The sequence below is a fragment of the Aplidium turbinatum genome, chromosome 11 (genome assembly GCF_918807975.1).
Source record: "Aplidium turbinatum chromosome 11, kaAplTurb1.1, whole genome shotgun sequence".
NCBI lineage: Eukaryota > Metazoa > Chordata > Ascidiacea > Aplousobranchia > Polyclinidae > Aplidium > Aplidium turbinatum.
In genome coordinates this window covers 1,372,131-1,384,712 of record NC_137482.1, presented here as the reverse complement: position 1 = coordinate 1,384,712, position 12,582 = coordinate 1,372,131, and positions in this window count along the sequence as shown.

The following is a 12,582-nucleotide window of genomic DNA, read 5'->3' as shown; positions in this document are numbered from 1 at the left end:
GAAACTGCGATAAGCGGACTTCGACTTTGAGCTAATTTTTCTCACGATCTTTTCAGGGGGAAAATTTTAAAATGATTGCGGAAACTGCGATCAGCGACTTTGGCTTTTTTAATTTTTTCTCTCGATCTTTTCAAGGTACGAACTGAGGGTACAAACTGTTCATGGTACGACCTATAGGTTGCATCCAGCTGTAAGAGTGTAAGTTATCCATATATTTTCACCGGTGTCCTTAATGTCGTCCAAAATTTGCATTTATATGAATTCTATCAATTTTGTCATGCACTTGTGAAAGTTCACTGTATTGCTTTCAGAATTTTTTGCGATGCTGCGCAGGCGCAGTGTAACATTTACAGATTGTCCGCCCCGATAGCTCAATTGGTTAGCGCGTCACTTCTGGAACGAAGAAGCTTCAAGATCAAGCGGCGCTGGTTCGACTCTCGGGGTGTGCGCTTGAGCAACGCACGTTAAGGACTGCTCTCCATTCAGCGACATCTAATGGATGGAATAGTTCCCCGGCAACAAGACTTCAACAATCGGAAACTTCACTCTGTCAATCTCGGTGACCGGGCCTGAGTCAGTGATTCAAAGCCTCTACAAGTATGCGAAACTGCCAGAATTAAAGCTCTGCAAGAAGCTTTCCCAGTCCGAGGATAAAGATTCAATCAATCAGATTGTTTGTGGTGTGGGCAAACATTTGCGGTGCAGGCAGACATTTGCAATGCGGTGTGGGCAGCAGCAACATCAGTACTGCAAATTATTCTCAAGATAACAGAGGAGGGGAGCTGGAGTTTTCCTGATTATTAGAAAATGGAGTAAATTCTATATGTTTCATTTTTGACAAAAGTTTTGCTGTGGAATGGATTTTGAGTTTAGTTCAGCAACTTTGCATTTCAGTTAAATCAAATAAGTCTCAAATAGTTCTGTTGTAGAATAAAAAAATAAAAAATATCCCAACGTTTTTCGACCTGGTGGTAAAATGCTTTTAAGTGTGCACCACTGAAAACATTTACATGGCAAAGTTGACAAAGATTTTTACACCCCTAAGATATTTGGGTGCAACCTTATTCGTACCATGAACAGTTCGTACCTTGAAAAGATCGAGAAAAAAAATTAAAAAAAGCCGAAGTCGCTGATCGCAGTATCCGCAAACATTTTAAAAGGTACCCAAATTGATATGATCAAGAGAAAAAAATAGAACATCGCTGATTGCAGTTTCCGTTTTTCCGCAAACATTTTAACATTTCCAGTAATGATCCTAAGAGTTTGCCGAAGTCGCTGATCGCAGTTTCCGCAAACATTTTAAAAGGGTTAGGGTTGATCGGAGTTTCCGCAAACATTTTAAAAGGGTTAGGGTGTTTCCGCAAACAAACAAGCTTGATCTCCGAGCATAGGCGCCGATTCCAGGGGGGCGGCGCCCCCCCGTGAATTTAGCTCGGGGTGGCTGCCCCCCCGCAAATTATTTAAAAAAAAATCCTAAATAAAATGTTTCTAAGTTCAGATTTGCGTTAGTTTGACCTTCATTGCGAATCGATCTCAATTAAAAGATCTACTTGTTGCAACAAGAGCGCTGCTCCTAAGATAACAAAAGAAACAGAAGTACGGTAGCTGATAAACGCCAGCATGGTGCCGTTGAAGCATAGTAACAATGATTGAAAAATGTTTTTCTTGATTTCTTCTGCTTTGTTTTTTCTTGGGAGTGTCAATAACGAGGTGCGGTTTGCTGTTTGCTAAGTTTAGTATCTACGCGTATTAAGAGCTAAAGTTCAAAGTGACCAGCGTATAATTCGAAGTAGCCTACAGGCCTCGAAATTCGTTTTTGTTGACGGCGGACAAACGTGTCCGGTCTGAGCAGTTATCTCGGCGGACAAATTAAGTCTCACGGCTGACACACCAGTTTTAGCCGTCGATCGTCATGCTTAATCACTTTATCTTGATAATAATTCTTCGCCATTTCAGAACTATAACTACGGTTTCAGAAGGTTTTTTAAAAATTCAGTAAAGTCACTCTGAAATGCTTTCATCAGACCAACGACTTGCGCTAGAGCTGGGCGATATTACGATATTTCGATACGATACGATATTTTTTCGGCAGCGATATTTATTCACAAAGCTCCGATTTTATCGTTTATAAATGTACTGAAATTATAGCAACATTTTCGCATGCGCAGTGACACAGACATCGCATGCGCAGAGTGTGCCAAGTGTGTGTGTGTGCATTGTTTACGAATTGCAAGCAGTCTGACATCGCATGCGCAGACAACCCTCAAGCATGTGTGCATTGTTTACGCATTGCGAACAGTCTGACATCGCATGCGCAGACAACCCTCAAACGTGTGTGCATTGTTTACGCATTGCGAACAGTCTGACATCGCATGCGCAGACAACCCTCAAACGTGTGTGCATTGTTTACGCATTACAAGCAGTCTTTGTGATTACGCAATCCTGCTTATTGATTCCCACGTGTTGCATTGTTGCAAAGGATGAAGTCCGGTAAATACGATCGGAAACTTGCAAGCTGACTGAATTTACGTAGCATAGCGTAGCGGCCGTAGCATAGTGTAGCGGCTGTAGCCTACGGTAGCTACAGCTAGGTAGATACTTTATTTTGTTTTGCTACTCACAGCTGCATCTCTATTTTGCATCAAAAACTATCAACAAGGATAGCTGCATCTGTACATGGTGGCGAGCTAATGCACTGACTTCCTACACTTGCAAAAGTTGCAAGAAAACTTCTGTGCATTCAAGCCACCAGTGTTAGTAGTGAAAGGGTGTTTTCATTCGGAATGGCCCGATTCGGTGAGTTCCCTATTCGGTGAGAGCCTTTTTCGGTGAGAGCCCTATTCGGTGAATTTTTTTTTTTAAATTATTGCGCGCCGTAGCCTAATTATCATTGCCGTTATAGGGTTAGGGGATAGGGTTTGGGGGGTTGGGTTTTGGGTTTTTTTGTTTTTTTTTGGGAGTTTTGGGTTTTTTTGGGGGTTGGGGTTTTTGGGGGGTTGGGTTTTTGGGGGTTTTGGGGTTTTTGGTTTTTTTTGGGTTTTTTTTGGGAGTTTTGGGTTTTTTTGGGGGTTTGGGTTTGGGGTTTTGGGGTTAGGGGTTTTAACTAGGCTACGGTACCCGATAATTTTCAAAAAAAAAATTCAAAAAAATCACCGAATAGGGCTCTCACCGAAAAAGGCTCTCACCGAAAAAGTCTCTCACCGAATAGTAGCAGACCCGTTTTCATTGGTGGCTCAATTGTTTCCAAGAAGAGATTGTGCCTAAAACCCTGCAATGTCAACATGCTGACATTTTTGTCCAAAAATCTTTAGTTTGCGACAGTTAAATTACAGCATTGTTTGCAATGTACCGTAGTTCATTTCAGTACCAGTGCTCAGTATGTTTTTCATGCAGTTATAGAAAGCCGTGCTTTGCGATTCGCCGTAAAATATCGAAACTTAGATAATATCGTTTTATTTTTGGTAACATCGTATCGAAATTATTTTACCAATATCGCCCAGCTCTAACTTGCGCTTGAAGAGTCAAAGCGCCGTGTAGGTGGTCAATACGTAACATAACTCAAGCCTTAAAGCAGCCGGCGGCCATGGCCGCTAAGTAGTGCTTGAATGACCGCCGGTGCTACCTCCTCCGTCGGCCAAGTTTGGCCGCCGGTTTCTTCTAGCCAATTATTTAATTTCGCATTAGAATGATCATGGATTAAATGTCGAAAATATGTAGTATCAAAGAGTGACGCAGAATTAGGCCAGCGCATCATGGTCACTACTGTTGTATTGAATATATCCAGCTGCGATCACCAGCGCTGTAAGTCTTGTTTGCAATTCCCGATGTTTATTTTAACGAAGTGTTAATCCGAAGTGCTAATTTACATCAGCTGGCAATATTGTCGTTTTTATATCGATTCAATGTTGTCGGACATTGAATCGTTGTTAAAAAGGAGAACTAGGTTAGTTGACATCCGTGGGTAAAACACATGTCTTCATAGTTGAGAACGCTGTGGGTTAGTGACTTCACACCCTCAATGGTGACATCATAACGGAATAAATGGTCAGGTTTTATGAAAGGCGGTATGCAGTTGAAACAATTTACTGAGCTGCGAGCAGTTAAATCAATTTAGGGTTGTTAGATGGTCCCGCAATACCGGATTACAATCCCGATAAAGCATTTAATGCGTGGTACAACGATTCTATTGCAGGACGTCGCCCAGACTTCAACAACGCTAAGTGATCATTTTAACATTGTTGCAAGTTTAATGCTATTTACTTGTGCTATCGTTATTGTATTTTGGCCTCCAAGCACGCAGATTTGGCCGCCGAGAAAGAGCTCTCGGTAGGCCACGATGGCTGCCGGAAAAAAAACACGAGTTTTAAGGCCTGATAACTGATTAACTTCCACCGAACGAGGTCGTGTGGCTTATTGTGTCACAATGCTCTGGGCACGAGTCGGAAAATTTCTACACTAACGCTTCTATTTTCTGCTGTGCAAAGTTTCACAGGCTTTTTCCTTTAAGTTTAGTTTTGCGTGTCATGTGAGTGAAAGTGAATTTTCCTTGGGTCTTTTCTTTCTTCTGTAATACCAAAACTTAACAAATTTTGTTGCATCTTGCTGTAATTGCCTACTCGTATAATCTAATTCAGTAACCAACCTTGCCGTATCATTATTACTCGGAGATCAAAGCCAGACATTGTGACGTAAAACTTGAACTAAATTGCGCTTGATTAGTGTAGAACAGGGGTCACCAAACTACGGCCCGCAAACTGATTTCATTCGGTCCGCTACGTGCTGCGGAAATAACAGCTGCACTACAACTGTTAAGGAAAAAAGTCACCAAAATTTTTGTAAAGGCCTGACGTTGCTGTTGTGCTACACGCAACTTGCTTGTCCTGCTGAGTGCTAAATAATGATTTTTCCTTATTGTTTCTTTTTATGACATCACAAACTTTGTTGTTCAAAACACCAATGTTTGATCAGTGTGATATCTCTGTTTAGGCAAATCATACCAGTCAGACTAGACATTATAAGCAGAACGATTTGGACAATTTAAGTCAATGGAGATTCTACATAGTTGTAGATCTTTTCGCAACTTGCATCCGGCCCGCAGCTGTAATCTTGCAGCAATCCGGCCTCAGAGAAAAAAGTTTGGTGACCCCTGGTGTAGAAGTACCTGTACTCCTATCGATTCTTAGCGAAGAATTCACCTTTGTTACGCTGATGCAATGTCATCAATCGTTGAAGCAATGTAAAAATTGAAAGTTTTTCTCCTTGAATGGAAGCTAAGGGATACAGTATTCACATTTTCTAGATGCGCGCTAGAATGCGCTGGAAATTATATTATCGCAACAATTGTTCGTGCTATGCAATGACGATTTGTATCGCTAGTTCCTGTGTTATTTCTCGGCGGACAAATATGACCGATCTACATGGTACTTCCCGCGGACATCACATGCTGTGACGGCGGACATGTCTGATGTTCGCCGTGAATTTCGAGACCTGAGCCTACATTATAAGGGTCTGCTACTAATCGGTGAGTCCGATTCGGTGAGTTCCTAACCTCTAACCCCTAACCCTAAAACGGCAATGATAATTAGGCCACGGTACCCGATAATTAAAAAAAAAATTGAAAAAATCCCCCGTTAAGGGATCGGACTCACCGAAACGGGCCATTCCGACATTATAAAGCTTGGCGATATACAATGGCGTATAGACGCAAAAAAACATCAATGCTGACAAACAAACATCAGTATTTTGAATGTAAGCAATCAGTCGGCTATCAAGTTTGCCCCCCCGGCGATTTTCAAAACCCGGCGCCTATGTCTCCGAGTGATATTGATAAGGCAAGATTCATTACAAAATTAGATCATACGAGTAGGCTATCACAGCAAGATGCAGCAAAATTCGTCAAGTTTTGGTATTACAGTAAGAAAGAAAAAGCCCAGGGAAAATTAACTTTTGCTCATATGACATGCAAAAATAAACCCAAAGAAAAAATCCTAGTGAAAGTTTGCACAGAAAAAAATAGTAGCGTCATTGTAGAAGTTTTCCGACCCGTGCCCAGAGCATTGTGACGCAAGAAGCCACACGACCTCGTTCGGTGGAAGTTAATCAGTTATGCAGCGTATTGCAGCTACACGGCGCTTTGACTCTTCAAGCGCACCTCGTTGGTCTGATGAAAGCCTTTGCTGAAATTTTAAAAAGCCTTACAAACCGTAGCCATACCTCTTAAATGGCGAAGAATTCCGACCGGACACGTTTGTCCGCCGTCAGCAAAAACGAATTTCGAGGCCTGGGTTGTTTCTTTTTTGTTCTGTGTTTTTTTGTGATTAGTGTTAAGAATGATTTTTCCATTACAGCAACTAATGCATAAACTTTCTTGGACTGGTTTGTTGCTTAATAACTTTGTTGGTAACAAACTTTTCGTCGCTGATATATATCGGTATCGGCCTAAAAATTTCATAAATATCGGTATCGGCCTGAAAAAGTGATATCGGTCGAACTCTAACCATAGAGTAATCTTTGCTCTAACCCTAACTCTCGCTGATCGAAGTTTCTGCAAACATTTTTCCGCTAACCGCAGTTTCCGCTTACCCTAACTCTAACAAGCGAGTAATCTATGCTCTCTAACCCTCGCTGATCGCAGTTTCCGCAAACATTTTCCCGCAGTTTCCGCTAACCTTTACCCTAACCATAGAGTAATCTATGCTCTAACCCTCGCTGATCGTAGTTTCTGCAAACATTTTTTCGAAGTTTCCGCTAACTGCAGTTTCCGGTAACCTTTACCCTAACCATAGAGTAATGTATGCTCTAACCCTCGCAAATCCCAGTTTCCGCTAACCCTAACCCTCGAGTTTGTTTGCAGAAGCTCCGATCAGCGAGTTCGGTTTTGTGCTATGAAACTGCAATCAGCGACTTCGGCTTTTTTAAATTTTTTTTCTCGATCTTTTCAGGGTACGAACTAGGTTGCACCCATACCAGTTGCCGTTTTTCCACAGTTTTCGCAAACATTTTAAAATTTCTGGTAATGATCCTAAGAGTTTGCCGAAGATCGTAGTTTTCGCAAACATTTTAAAAGGGTTAGGGTTGATCGGAGTTTCCACAAACATTTTAAAAGGGTTAGAGTGTTTTCGCAAACAAACAAACTGAAAAGATCAAGAGAAAAAAATAAAACCAAGCCGAAGTCGCTGATCGCAGTTTCCGCAAACATTTTAAAATTTCCGGTAATGATCCTGAGAGTTTGCTGAAGTGGCTGATCGCAGTTTCTGCAAACATTTTAAAAGGATTAGGGTTGATAGGAGTTTCCGCAAACATTTTAAAAGGGTTAGGGGTTAGAGTTGATCGGAGTTTTCGCAAATGTTTTAAAATTTCTGGCAGGGATATCTAGAACAACGGGATTGCTGACTCTGTTTTGAAGTGGACAATAGGAGGGTTACTGCATCAGACTATGTTGCAGTGCATTTAAAGAAGAATAAATGTTCCTCAACATGCATTTAGTGACTGGCTGGTTTAACGCTTGCTTTTTAAGATCATGATTGAATGGCACTGGTTCAAGTCTCACACCAGATAAAACAAAATTAATAAAGCAGTATACAACATTAAATTCAGCAATTTAAACAACAAAGAAATGAATGTTAAGTACGGTATTCACAATTTAGATGAATATTCCTATAATTTATTACATCGATAGGAGATAAAACACATTGCTACAAATTCAAAAGTGCATAAATATAAAAGAATATTAATTTAAACAGCAAATAGATAAACAGCGTTGAATTGAAACACAAAATGGGGTAATTTTCATTTGGTTTATTTAGCACTTTTGGAGTTCAGTTTGCGAATAGTACGAGACGTTTTTGCTGGTGGTTCAATTTCCACACGATTCAACCGTTTCGGTTCATTTTTCGCAAAGCAATTAAATGAGACTCTTAAAATTAAATCGAAATTGTTATGGCCTGAAGTACATGAAACACAGTCTTGCAACCAGTAACTTAATAGAAAAAACATAGCCTATCTGTTGCAAACATGATTGTCTGTAGAAACTGCAACCACAAATACTAAATCATTAAGGGCCGCCATCACTTTGTTAACCAAAAGTGCAGTAGTTTTGTGTCCAGTTTGTTTACAGGTATCAGACATACAACTAGGGATGCCCAAAGTAGAATAATTGCCTATTCTAGAATTATTCTAGAATTTATTTTCAGATCTAGAATTTCGAATCCTATTTTAGAATCCTCGGCGTAAATTTTTAACTTTTTTCTTTTTATTGAAAAAATACACTTAACGGCATGACAAAGAAGCTTTACACAGCCATCATTTTAACAAGTTCTCAATCGTTCACAACAGTGATGAATTGCAATGTAGAACATTTATCTCCTCCAGATGCGTTTTTGGCACACGTTTTCTTCTTCTTGCCTTTGTTCTCTCAAAACAACACATGCACGCACACACACGTAAGGGACCTCTGTTAATCACATGCAGAAACGGATTGGCATGCATGACGCACGTGACTTGCAGGCGTTTTGCGGACCGGCGGAGCATTTTAAAATTTTTTTTTAATAAATTAATATTTTTTTTCCTTTCTTCGTATTATTTCTGAATCCAATTACCCGATAAAAAAGCGGTTTTTAGATTCGATTCCGGATGGATTTGAATCTTAAAGATTCGAAATTCTACTTTAGGCATCCCTACATACAACATCACGAAATTTTGAGCATGAAGATTGAATCATAAATGTAAGAACCGTTTTAGCTGGAGCTCCATCTTCAGTGATCCTACAAAAGCTCCATTGCTGTATTCGACTCTGCATGCTGTGTAGACTTCATCAATTAAGAGAGTGACAAACTTTTCGTGCTCTGTCGAATCAGAAATCCGTTGCTTGAAGTATGGAAGGTCTAGTTGGCCAGACTCAACGGTACGTCCACTGGAATATGAGCGAAGCGTGCTCAAGGATGGCAAAAGAAAAACAGTTCAATTTTTTATATAGCGATGTACTCGTCAATTGCCACAAAAGGCCATTGTTATTATTGTAGCAGAATAGCGCCGACCTTCTTTTGGTTTAAACAGCAGTTGCAACTGTTCAATTGTGAAATACAATAATGCAGCATTTGCTACATTTTCACCTCTTTCAGCCACGACGCTGATGTAGTCTTGTAATGCGCAAACAGCTACATCAATAAAAGCAGCACTAGTGGAAGTTGCAGTGCGCTAATACATTGCTCAAACCAGAAAAGCTTTTGATGTTTTTGCCTTGCAACAAGTGTTGATAAGTACTTTGAGGCAAGCGGGAAGATGACGAAAAGGCCGTAACAGTCAGGTTGTCAAATACAAGCACAGAAGCAAGCAATTTTGGGGCTTCTTTCAACTTAGCATTGTCAATCAGGTGAAAAGAAATTTGGTTTTCTTCAGTTTTGAAAACATATCCAGAAGGCAGTGTTACTTTTTGAAGTTCATTCTTAAGTGCAAAAAAGTCTTTGATTTCATCGACTGCTAAAAACTCCATATTTTCTTTTTCTATTTTTGCGTTTTGTTTCTCGGCTCTTCCGGCTGCAGTGGACGCAGACGATCGTTTGATAGTTTGAGCCAGGGTTGGCTGATTTAAAAAAATCAAATGATTTAAATCATTGATTTAAATCATGATTTAAATCAAACAATAAAAATCAAAAAAATCAATTAAAAAAATCAAATGATTTTTTATTTGCTAAAATAAAAATAAATACATCAACAAACGTTTCACTGCTTCTCTGTAATACAAAAGTTATATTTAAATACTTAAGGCTATAGGCTATGCATGTTTTGAAAGGCAACTTAGTTTACTTGGCAGTTCACAAACAGTGTTGTTCACTAAACATAGTTTCTGAGCAAGTTTTTTCCACTTTTGGTCTGCTTCAATCAGAAGTTCGAAATCGATTGGGCACTGCAAAAGCTGGCGAGCTTGTATTTATGTACAAACTTCTCAATGCAAAATAAACTGCAATTTTGTGTCATCTGAACTTTTATTGTTTTGGTATGGTACGTCGGTAACATAATTATATTACACAGTTAAACTTTCTTTGCAAAAAGTCTTGTTGTAGGCTATGCATCAGTTGAGCAAAAAAGCAAAGTAATGTGTGCTCAAACGTAAGGAAAGATTTTAGTGTAGTGAGATGACAGTCTGAGACGTACCTCAATCTCGATATGCACATTATGATTTAGTATAAAGCAACATATCACACCTACTTAAAAATATGTGCAATAGCGTGACGCGACAATTTATCAAAAGACAATTTATCGAACGACAGTTCATAGAACGACAGTTCATCGAAAGACAGTTCATCGAAAGACAGTTCATCGAAAGACAGTTCATCGAAAGACAGTTCATCGAAAGACAGTTCATCGAAAGACAGTTCATCGAAAGACAGTTCATCGAAAGACAGTTCATCGAAAGACAGTTCATCGAAAGACAGTTCATCGAAAGACAGTTCATCGAACGACAGTTCATCGAAAGACAGTTCATCGAAAGACAGTTCATCGAAAGACAGTTCATCGAAACGACTGTTTATCGAAACGACTGTTTATCGAAACGACTGTTTATCGAAACGGCAGTTCATCAAACGACTGTTCATCAAACGACTGTTTATCGAAACGACAGTTTATCGAACGACGAAGCACATATGCAATGGAATACTTAGGGGCTAGGGGATAATGATTAGGGGTTACTGGTTAGGGGTTAGGTTTTCGATTAACTGTCGTTTGGTAAATTGTTGTTCGATAAACTGTTGTTCGATTAACTGTCATTTCGATAAATTGTCGTTCGATAAACTGTCGTAGTACTGTGCAATAGACACTAGACAGGCTAGCCTACAATGTGATAATAAAAATGATTAAACACTTGCAAAGCAAAGCCTTTCAATCAATCAAGGGGTTAAAAATAATTCTGCTATCTTACTAAAATGATCTCTTCCCCCAAGTAGACTCGACGCTTTTTTATATAAAAAAAAAACAAAAAAAATCTGATTTAAATCAAAAAAATCCGATTTAAATCAAAAAAATCTGATTTTTTTGATTTTTTTAAAAAAATCATGATTTTTCTAACCCTGGTTTGAGCTGACGCAGACGATCGTTTGATAGTTTGAGCTAATGAAGTCCAGTTTTTGCATGGAATAGTTGCAACCCATGTTCTTCGAATATCAGGATCTGCAGGGAATTTAAATAAAGCGGGCTTGTCTTCTTCTTTGTTCGACTTGTAGCCACTGCTACATCCCGGTACACAGCACGTGTTCACCATCGCAACAAGATTTTAAAAATGAACGATGAACGGAATAAATTTGCAGATAACTTAATTAACTTAAAATCAACTTACACTGTGACAGATTATAGAAACTTTTAGCATTCTTAAATTATAAAATTCGACAATATTTACAGACTAGTAGGTACGACGTACGAGAACCTATAGCCTAATAGTAGTCCCATGCAGTTGTTGTAGCTATTTTAGATTTAAGCGTTAAAATCTTACACCTCTTTTAACAACGCTTTTTTACAGTTTAAAATGTTGACTCCAAGCTTGTCTCTTGTTTATTAAATTCAAACTGTGACCTACCAGAACCGATGCCGTACTAAAATGTATCTACATACTGACAGTAGTCCAGCAATCGTGTAAAGTACAAAATGTACATTTAAAGTAACGCCAACTACCGATACTGACGATATTCTTCGAAGTCTGTAACAATACTTAATTTAACTGACTATGTTCTATATAACTAGCCAATTGAATCTTAACTGCCAGTGTATGGTACTGGTACTAAAACGCTGAAACTATCACACTATCCTACATTGTTAGATTCTCTACTTTACACAGCTGCAAAGCAAACGACTGGGTTTCTTTTTCTGTCATACAATCACCAGACTTGCTTCACAGCAGGGATATCTAGAAAAGGCGATTTCTCAACAGCGTAATTGACACGCGCTTTCGCCTTTTTCATTTTCGGGCGTTATCAGCGCTGACTCTTCTAGTGTCCATCGCTTTATCGAAATTTGCAAAGTCAGCAATCCTGTTGTTCTAGATACCGGTATCCCTGATTTCTGGTAATGATTTTAAGAGTTTTTGTTTGCAGAAAATTTTAAAATGTTTGCGGAAACTGCGATCACCGACTTCGGCTTTTTTATTTTTTTCTCTCGATCTTTTCAATTTACGAACTGACGGTACGAATTGTTCATGGTACGAATTGGGTTGCATCCGATTTGGAGTGGAGTAGATTCCAAGTCTGAAAATGATGATATTTCAGACTTTCAGTCTTGCAAGGCTAACGAGTGTAATAACAGCCCTTCTTTCCTTTTACTTCTAGTGTTAAGTTTCTTTTGCTCTAGTTCTTCAGTTAGCATTCCGGAAAAATAACCGTTTTTGTTCAGTAATTTATGACTTTGTTTTGTATAAACAGTTTAGTTCTTCATGTGCTGGAAATTTTACTATTTTTGTGTTAGGTACAGTGCTATATAATACAAACTATCAAAATAGCTATAAAAACTTAAAACAATGTGATACTAAAAACTCTGTAGGCCTGCTGTTATCACAAGTTCATTATATATAAGCTATTTTTGTGTTTTAAAAATAGCGTT